This window comes from Anneissia japonica, unplaced genomic scaffold (genome assembly GCF_011630105.1).
Source record: "Anneissia japonica isolate Jap-2015-1 unplaced genomic scaffold, ASM1163010v1 scaffold426_len1935630_cov189, whole genome shotgun sequence".
Lineage (NCBI taxonomy): Eukaryota > Metazoa > Echinodermata > Crinoidea > Comatulida > Comatulidae > Anneissia > Anneissia japonica.
In genome coordinates, this window is record NW_022713172.1 from 1,656,925 (window position 1) to 1,667,356 (window position 10,432).

The 10,432-nt window shown below is 33.7% G+C and overlaps 1 long non-coding RNA gene across 1 annotated transcript in view; it reads left to right on the plus strand.

Annotated features, from left to right (window-relative positions):
• The first annotated feature begins 8,909 nt into the window (after window positions 1-8,909).
• Window positions 8,910-10,432, plus strand: part of LOC117108300 — a 4,751-nt gene continuing 3,228 nt past the window's right edge. Inside the window, exon 1 of the long non-coding RNA XR_004445352.1 lies at window positions 8,910-9,090. This is a non-coding gene — a long non-coding RNA (uncharacterized LOC117108300). The remainder of the gene's footprint in view (window positions 9,091-10,432) is intronic.

The window sequence follows — 10,432 nt, forward strand, 5'->3', positions numbered from 1 at the left end:
TTTACCTACCTGTCATATGGGGCCATTTTTACCGGGGCCATTTTTTCTGGGGCCATTTTTTCCGGGGCCATTTTTTCTGGGGCCATTTTTTCCGGGGCCATTCTTACCTACATTCTTGCAATCTATCTGATGAAAATTACTAAACTAAAAAGAAGAGAATTACCAGAAAGATTAATGAAAAAACCCCAGAATAATGTGTTTAGTGTTCCTTCTGCAGGAAATATATTAACTTCTAGGTAATGGACGATGAATGCACGATAAAAATCTATTATCATATCTTTTGTGATGCCTTTGTTGTGCGACTCTTTTTACTTGTGTCTGATGTAATGTTTATGCCGTGTCCCCAATGTAGAATGACTTGCCGTAGGTCAAATATGACATGTGATGGCATGTGTAAGGATTTTCCTGATTTGTTTTTGATATGAATGTTGGGTCCCTGGAGGGTGCTACTTCAGTTGGTATGTTTATGAAGTTTGCAATAATCTGTGTTGCATGTGACTGCGTAAGATTTTGTAAAGGAGCAGTAAGTGGGGGTGGGTGGGGGTTGCTCATAATCGTATGCGATGATGGGTTGAGCCTATCCCTTTCCTTTAGATTGTCGTGTATTCGTCAATAATGTGTTTAAAATTAAGTGATGTATGATTGTTAATTTCCAATCCAGATTCAAATAGGCCTATTGTTGGTGTATTTCTTTTTAAAGTCGTCAAAAAGGTTAGTTACAATAATGACCGTCAGGTAAAAGGAGGCGGGACTCTAAACCTAAATTTTATTCAGCACAAGCACTCGCTGGAAGTCGTTGCCAGTTTCATCTGTGTTAAGTTTAATGGCAATTCGGTTGTACATTTCCCTCCAATTTAGATTTTATGGCGAATATGCCTAAATAAGTGTAGCCTATTGCATTTCCAAATTATCTTTCTTTGTTTAGTCAGTGAGTATGCAAGTAGACCTAATCGGTTAATTTCAATTACTGTATATTGTTTGCATTTAATAGATGCCTTCAAAAGGAATATAGCAAAAAAATGGCCCCGGAAAAAATGGCCCCAAATGACAGGTAGGTAAAAATATCCCCCCAATAGTAATATACAAACTGATTTTTAAAAATCTTCCAACTGTTTAAATGCTGCAAATTGAATCAATAAATCAGCATAAATTGGCGTCTCGTGTGTTTTTGAGAATGATTTAGGCCCAATATCTTGTTTACTTGAGAAAATTATTCAATTTGCTGAATTTTATAATGTAAATGTTTAAAAAAAATTTTTTTAAATGTTTAAAAATTAAAATAAAATAAATTTTTATATAATTACTGCATAAAGTAATATAAATGGCAACTTATTTGACATTATTACTTGATACATGATTACTTGATAGTAGAGACTTGAATGTGTCTATTCTTTTTAAAATCAAAATTATTTTAGTTTTTTTTTAATGCACGATTTATGTTGATTTAGTGATTTAATTTTTTCCATTTTGCAGCTTTTAAATATTTGAAAAAAAAAGCAGTTTTATTACTAAATTTTAACCTAACCATTTTTCCACGGCCACTTTTCCGGGCCTCGTTTTTAGGGGCCATTTTCAGGGCCATATTTACCGTACAACGTTCAACAGAAACACCAAAATATCCAAATTAACTAGAGAATACAATAAAATCAATACAATACGCGTAAATAACCAAAAGTGAATATGCTAAAAAGCAGTAACGTAATAAATTCAAAGCAGTTACCGAGTTATATCCTGTGGCGAGCTCTTCCCTTGATGAGGCCTTTATCTTCAGGAATGAGACCATGATGCATTTGACATTCGTTCTTTTTAATCCTATCAGCAGTCTCTTTATTGTAGGCTTAATGTTCCCAATGTTTTTTTACACCTTTCCTAATTGTTTGTAGTAGTAACTAATCCATTTAATAAATGTCATCTAGCCTATTTGTTCAGTCTGCAAAAGTAATGAAACTTGCGATTAATTATCTACTGAAATTAACACTTCGTACTACCATGGAGGTATAGTACTACTCACATGATAGCCTCATGATTATAAATGTTACACCAATTCAAAAAAAAAAAAAATATATAATAATAAGCTTTAGGCTTTTGTAATATCAGATATATACTTTTTTTTTATATACGCGGGAAATAATTTCACAGCTAAACTCAGGTAATAAATAGTTGTATGAGCGATTATATTGTTAAGTATCACTAGGCCTATTTTTAGTATTGTGAGCTGAGTCCAGCCGAACCTTGAGTGCTAATCAGACTAGGGGTTTACCACAAAACCGGAAGGGATATTTTTATTGCGAAAAATGAACTCTAAAAGGACAAATCAATTAGACGACAAGAAACTTATTCCCTGATGTACAGTAAATATTGTTACATATAAATTTTTCTATACTCTTTGGAGCGGAATATTGGGAGTTATTTCACTGGTGCAAAATCTCACAGTTCATAGTGATGTACCGTATCGTTCAATATAAAAATATAATAAATTAAAAAATATAAATAAGACAAAAAATACAATATCTTTGATAACGAATAAACGGATATCAGCATTATTTCCATAAATAATGCACAATGCACAATCCTGGCTATCGATTAATGACAGTTGCATGGTAAAAATAATAATCTTTTCATAGTAATGTCAGTTGTCTAAAAATTGATATGCTTTCGGCCAACAATTAATTTTGTTTAATATTCTACAGTTACGATTACTTCATTATACATAATACTATTGCTAGGCCTATTCGTAGCCTTTTTACTTAGGCCTATATACCGCACGCACCGTAAAATCACCGGTACTTAAAATTAAACAAATTCAATTCTTTTTTCCTTCTAACCAGCAACCTTAATCAAAGTGGCAATAATTTCACAAGACAAACATACACGCAAGACACTCTACATAATCTCACTCAGAAAGTGGAGTTGTTTTTGGTCGTGAGAAAAATCCTGTTTCCCGTGACAGGAATTGAACCCATGACCACGGGGTTAGAAGGAAACATCTTAACCACCAAGCTGTTCAACTACGGTATATTCCAAGAAAGTTCCATCTACTCAGGCTCTGTTTTATTAATAATATTTTCATAATCATAACATATTTTACAAAATCAATCATGATTACCGGTATATAAAAATGTCATTGTACTATAGATTCAAACTAGTTCTCCAAAATGAACTAGGAGTAAACAATGTATGAGTGTGGTTACATGATTTATAGTGCCAGTAAAGACTCACTAACCAAATTAGCACAACAGACTTAAAATCTGCTTAAATGTTCTGTTTTTTTACACCTGACCTCTCCACAATTCTATTGACTCTTTATGAAATTCCCAAATAGATTTTCCTCTAGCCGGAATCAGAAATGATTAGCTAACATGCCAAAGTGGAAAGCATTGTTCTATATATTATATTGTTGATTTGGAATTACCTCAGCTTATTAACTCCTTGACCTATGTACTTTTCCCGATACCTCGATCATATCATCTGAGGCCTATAAACCCATAGCCACAATGATACAATCGATTAAACAGTTAGCACGTTTTTAGGTCTTTAAACTTCGGTTCAATTGTCACTGAAACAATCTCTGTATGAGTTAAAAACCAATTGTAACAGTCAAAATACGTGACGATACTTCGACGATGCAGTACGGTATTCATTATACTTTCATTTTAGTTCATATTATATTTTCTTTCCCTCACATTCTCAGGGCTTGGTTTCCTATAATGTAATTTTTGATAAGTAGGCATACATACGTATTCGAACCATTTTCATATCAAGAATATACCAAAGTGACTTCTTTAATAATCTTTAAGCCATTATGTTAGTTTCGCTTAAGCCTATCAATCATTCTTTGATTTAAATAGCAATCGTCGTAACTGACATTTCTTCAAATTGTTTGGATGTTTGTGGTTGTATTTTTTTCGATGTAAAACACATCAAGTATTATACTTATATATACTATTGTTCGAAGACTTTTTCCAGTGGTGGTGAGTTAGACAGTAGGCTAGTTTTACACATTATTATCTACACTACCAATAATATGAAAATTGTAGTTTGGCCAATAAAACTATTATGCTATAAGCCTTGAGGCATAGTCTATATTTAACCCTTTCTATAACAAATTATGTACAATTTCATATAGACCTAGATATCGAAATTAACTTAAGCATTATTGCTAGATATAGGTCATACATTTATTAGAATAAACAGCATGTTGTCGATATAGTATCTTCCCATGTTTAGTCATTACAGTACCGAAGAAGTGGGTACCGGTACAGTTATAAATCTCTGACGTGGCCAATGTCTGGTGTGAACTAGGACGTATAGAAATATTCTTTAAAAACATATAAGGTGATTGTACTGTTCCATTTTAAATTTCAAGTGCCAGTATCTTTCAACAAATTAAAGTGTTTCTGTGTCGTGAAGGTGACTGTGAAAGCGGCAGTTTAAAGCATTTTTGTGGGAAGCTCATATACGATTCGGTCTCGGGAGTCTACAATACTTAGCATACTCGAAGTGTTCAACTAGAAAAATTTATAACCGGTCGGATAACGGTAAAGCCCCCTTTTCCCGAAGGCAACCTAACTATCTTGGGGACAGTCAATTGAATTACCTATCCACCAATATTTTGGTTTACTTCTGTGCACTGAATTGTTTTGCCGGTTAAAACGATGTGTTGCCGCGGATCAAACACCTGGTGGAACCTGTTCATTGCTAATAACACGCTCTTATAAATTTGACAAAAGCCTGATACAACATTTGTCTGTAAAATTCCAGGCCTACTGATTTTTATCACTTCCTATACACGATGTGTTGGCACTCGACTAAATGTATATCATCACTCTGTATGATCAGGGAACAGTGAAATTGATCATTAAACTTGGAATAGGCCAAGTGATCCCAATCTCAATATAATTTTATATTTAGTTATAGGCCATTACTACCAGAGGTAGAATTTTGATTATAAATTGGTTTGATCTGACTATAGCCTATTTCGTTTGTTGTAGCCTCATGTACAAATCACTTAATTCAATGAATCAAGTAAATAAACAAAAGCGATAAATGTTTAACCACGCCAGTTTCTTAAGGTGAAGTATAAAAAAACACGTAAGGCATATTCCTAAAGATACTTTCAAGGGATTAGACGAACAATTAGTAATAAGTCCAGTGTCCAGGGAACTGATACCGGTACGCTTGAAGAATAGGCATATGGCTGTATTAGGAGCTGTGTACATGTGTATTAATATTAGGACTATATTAAACAAACAACAAAGCTGAGTACCGTATTGATAGACTGAAAAGGCCCTAGCTTAAACTGTAATGAATAGAACATACAATGTTTTATAATTATTGAATTATAATGAATATTAGTACTAGGAGAGGCACACGGTAACTAATATTTTATTAATATAAATATTTTAATCACATGTTGATACCTTGTTCTCCAACGTAGCTATTCATAGGGCATCCCATTGTCATGATAGTGAGACCATTTGGATCTCTAGTGATCTCAGCCAAAATCAAGTATGTAAGGATTTATTACATGTACAATAGTAATTTAAGTTATCAAGTACATGTGTTTTGGTATTGGATGGAAGTAGGCCTGTTTGACCTGATTCTGACAGTAATAGTGTTCTAAAATGTTATATATTGCTGGCGTTGAGTTGTCGGTGATATCAAAGTAGAATAATATGATCTCTCTAGACAACGGTTGCTGTTTAAACGAACATTAACTACGATGGTTTTTACATGGATGAATAAGTTCGATCTGTATATTATTTTTCTTAGATTTATCCTTCTTGTTTAGTGAAATAAAAAATTCTCATTTCGCTAGTTGATAGATCTGTACGGCAAGGTATGTACAAATTAATAATAAGTTTATTATTAACTTATAGCATTACCGGTATACGTTTAAAATTATAATAGACATGCAAATGACATCAATACTAATAATATATTTTCTGATCGAATGAAAATATACCGGAAAGAATTATCATTTTAGTCAAAACACTACATGATTATTTTTGTTAGCTCTGTCCATGCCGGTTTCCTATAATTTCAATAATTAGCAAAACCGACTCTTTATTTTGACGTCGCTGAAAGTAATGTATCCTTTTTCGCATTATCTTACCAGGTATTGTTAGAGGATATCTACCAGCTAGGCGGGAAGTAATATACTTTGGAAGAAAAGTAAACAAATTCTAGTGGCTGATTAGACTGGAAATTGCAGCTGACAGCGATAGCTCACCTTAATATAACAACTGCAATAATGAACCTAACACAGGTGTGATAAAACACCTAACACCGAGGCCGTATTAGTATTTATACAAGACGTTTTAATTGGCATTTGCATGCGAGTCATATGATATGATGCAAAACAGGTCTTGGAAAAGTCTCCTTGTACGCTGGTTCCCATGGGGATATGTACAGGGGGACTGTCCCGCCTGCACTCACCTGGTGATCTTTCACAAGTTGAAACTCAGGTGAAAATAATGGGAGTAAATATTGTAAAGCGAAATTCCGAATCAAAATATTGCAGTTATTTTAAGCCTGTATCAAATTTCGAAACTAAATGATGAATTTGCAATGACGGCATTTACAGCACATGGCTCATGTAATTGAATGCCAATTGCTACACAAATAAAAAAAAAATGATGGCGAATATTTAGTTGACCATTTTATGCATTTTAAATTGACAAACGTTCAGGTCTTGGTATAGGCTACATTGTCATGTATTCGTGGCAGTTTAAAGAAACGATGGACTCACAAATTTATTCATTAGTTTTAATTAGGGCGTTCGCGTTAAGTACGGTGGTACAAAAAGGTATGCGTTTATTATTATTATTATTATTATTATTATTAAATCAATAAACTATTTTCAATTTGTGGGCCTGAATATCGTTTGTATACCACTCCTATGTGTATTACGAAATCTTAAATCGTGCTGAGTAAAATACTCCACAAAAATAATCATAACTTTTTTTTTTTCGTATGTATCTATACATTATTACCCCATTAAACTATATCCTTAAAAGAGACCAATAGAACAATAATATCTAGAACTACTATTTTCTTATAACCGTTGAAAGGTTTGGGGTTGAAGGTGAAACACTGCTGTGACATTTTAAAACCACTCATACCTTAGTGACAATTATCAACAACAGGTAAATTTTGGATGCATAGCAAAGCCCAATCAGTCGATAAAATAATTATGAATATAAAGATAACTAGCAGAGAAAGAAGCATGATTTAAAGTCTAACTAATTATGTTGTAGGCCTAAAGATATTAGATAATGAGGATTGTTCAATGATGTACAGACAATTTTTACCTGTCAATGGTGGCCCCTCTGGTAGTACCGTACGCTCTAATTAGTAATTTCCTACACGGCAGATACTTTCGTACCCTTACCCACCCCAATAAGGCCACTGCGATGATGAATACCCTCGACGAAGAAAAGGAAAAGTGATGTGAATAGACATAGTTTGGCCTAGATCCGCCCATCAAATTCGCTGTGGATAACCAGTGTATATGGAACATGAATCAATTACTTTCTAAATTGAATATGTCATTGCTCTTTGATCCAATAGCAAACTTCATAATATAAGTATTGAAATAATACAGAATATTCCATTAACAAATTATTACTATTGGTTGTTGTTTCCTAAGTACAGATGTCTAGACTCAAGCGCTTGAATGATTTTGTCTTTAAACCTCTTTTACTTGAAAATACCTCTTTTGGGGTTTTGGGGTTTTCATCATGATATTTTCGTTCGCTGTATGATGACATTTATCTCTAAACAAGGTGAATTGTCATATAAAGCTCTTAGCCTGACATATTTCAATAAAGTCATCAATTGTTTAAGGAAATTAACCATAAACCGTAACCGGAAATTTTGGACAGAAATTTGGGCAATTTTGCGCTTGATCGCCTTGTCAGTTGACCCAAGGCTCAACGTCAGTGTAGCCTTCGTTACAGATCTTGCGGTTCACCATCCCACTGGATTGAAGGCACGTTGTTACTCGGTTCCCTCATTCCACTAATCACTTCCTATCCAGGTTAATGAATGGCATATAAAAGTTGTTTCAGTCATAAGTTTTCCAAATATCGATTGTCGTGTTCCAGATTCCGTCTATTTACGTAGGTCGGATCAGGTATGTTCTGATTTGACATAGGAGTAGGCCTATAATCTAAAAAAGGCCTATACCATTTTGGATTGGAAAAGCATTCGTTTGTTCAACACTTTTCTTGCAAAAGCGCTTAAAAGATCAGATTAGTAGGCCTACACGCCACCATGCAACAATAGAGGCTTATAATACGCAAGCCTACATTAATAGAGAAGACTCTCGAACATGTATGCCTATACAGTAATAAGCTGTGGTCTTTGTGTTATTATTATGGGCTATATATAATATTTCTCTTTTTGTATATATTCATATGTAGTTATTCTTATATGTATTATATTACTAAAAGCCTATACGGTATGCATACCGTATGTATATATATATAAGATGTGTATAAGAGACAGGATTCTGACAGTAATAGTGTTCTAAAACTGTCTCTTATACACATCTAGATGTGTAGAAGTTGTCTTGGCGTGAGGCATTTAACATTGTTGAATGTCAAACATATCAAATATTTTACACCAAAAATATTACGCTACGGTATGGTGAATATAAATCTTAGTAATACTGTATAATGAATAAGCTGTTGAAAGAACTATGGATTAGAGGCCTACCCAACAGGCTGGATTCGTCAATCGTGTAGTGTTAGGCCGTCAAGCGACCAGAATTGTTAACCTGTGGTATTGCAATTCGTATTGTGTTCGCTTTGAGTAGACATTTGGGAGGGAATTTTTACAAGTTCTTCCTTCATTCTCAGTGCGACACTACGATATTGTGAAGTACTGTACATATAGAATCTGTGATCAAGGTTTACCAATAAAGAAACACCATAAATCAGATTGTTTCCCAGAGTTCACTGGCGGCTGAAGTAGTTGCTAGGCTCAGGCAATCTTTAAGATGAATCATGGAGGCAGTCGAGAGTTGTGTTTGCCGCTGTCAAGAAAACAGCCTAATATAATTGCAAGGGTGACTTGTAGTTCAGGGTGAGTCAACAGACAAGATGTCCTACATCCTAGGCCCGGTTCATCGACCCCTCAACTAACGGGAACGAACTTAGATTTTTCCCCCCAGTCAGAGGAAATTCTTTCTCATTTTACAGGAAACTAGGAAAAGGGCACAACTGCTAAAGTCGCACAATCAACATCCATTTGACAGATATGGACATTCAAAATATTCCTCTTTACAATTTTAGTCACATGTCGAAGTCCCTTAATCGATACAGGCATGATGGACGAGACAGAGATAAACACTTTCAATAATACTTTGCGGTACATGCGGTCATTACTAATGATACCTATTTGACAAATTTAAGATAGGCCAATACAGGAAAGATAACAAATTAGGACGTAAACTGAAGTCATGTGACTAAGGGGGTGTACGGTAAGAATGGCCCCGGAAAAAATGGCCCCGGAAAAAATGGCCCTGGAAAAAATGGCCCCGGAAAAAATGGCCCCGGTAAAAATGGCCCCATATGACATGTAGGTAAAAATGGCCCCAATAATCAAATTCTGTATTAAAACTGATTTTCTTGAGTCAATACCTGTATATGCATTTTTGTATCTTAAATAATTTAGTTTCTAAAAGGAATCTAACATCAAACAAATTGCCATTTACATTTTACTTTTTGCAAGAATTAATATTCAATGATAAAATATTCAAAGATAAATATAAAGCCATGAATTACACTTTTTATTTTTTTTTCCATTTAAATGTTAAAAAATAGCAACAACAAAATCAATAACTCAACATAAATCATGCATTTATTAATACTAAAATAATTTACTTGTGGCCGATTTCACGGTAGAGGAATCACAATTTTCAAGAAATTCAATCTGTATTGTTAAACCCCACAAACAGTGGGTTAGTATGAACATAAAATTATTATTATTTTATTTTTAAGAAAAAGAGAGTTCTACAATCATAATTATATGGTTTAGATGGGGTTTGCAGTGTGTTTAGAGGTTTGTGTTGTATTTGCAAGTATTTTTTCATAACAATCTAAATTTTAACCAAAAAAAAATTAGTTATGAATGTATTTAATTTTCTTATTGATATACCAAGTCAGTCAATCACAATTGAATTGTTTGATTTTCTACAGTGTGTTTTGGGAGGTTTGTGGAATTTAACACTTAATCCTTCTATAGTCACCCTACCCTCACAAACCATTTTAATTCTTAGCATAATTGCCATACATTACTATATATAATTCTAAGCCAGTAGTAGGCACTTGGATTTAGTTAGTGATGAGTAAAAACCAAGTATGCAACTAAATTAGTTGCTTAAATAAATGTATTCCTAATTATTCAGTTTACTAAAAGCAATACT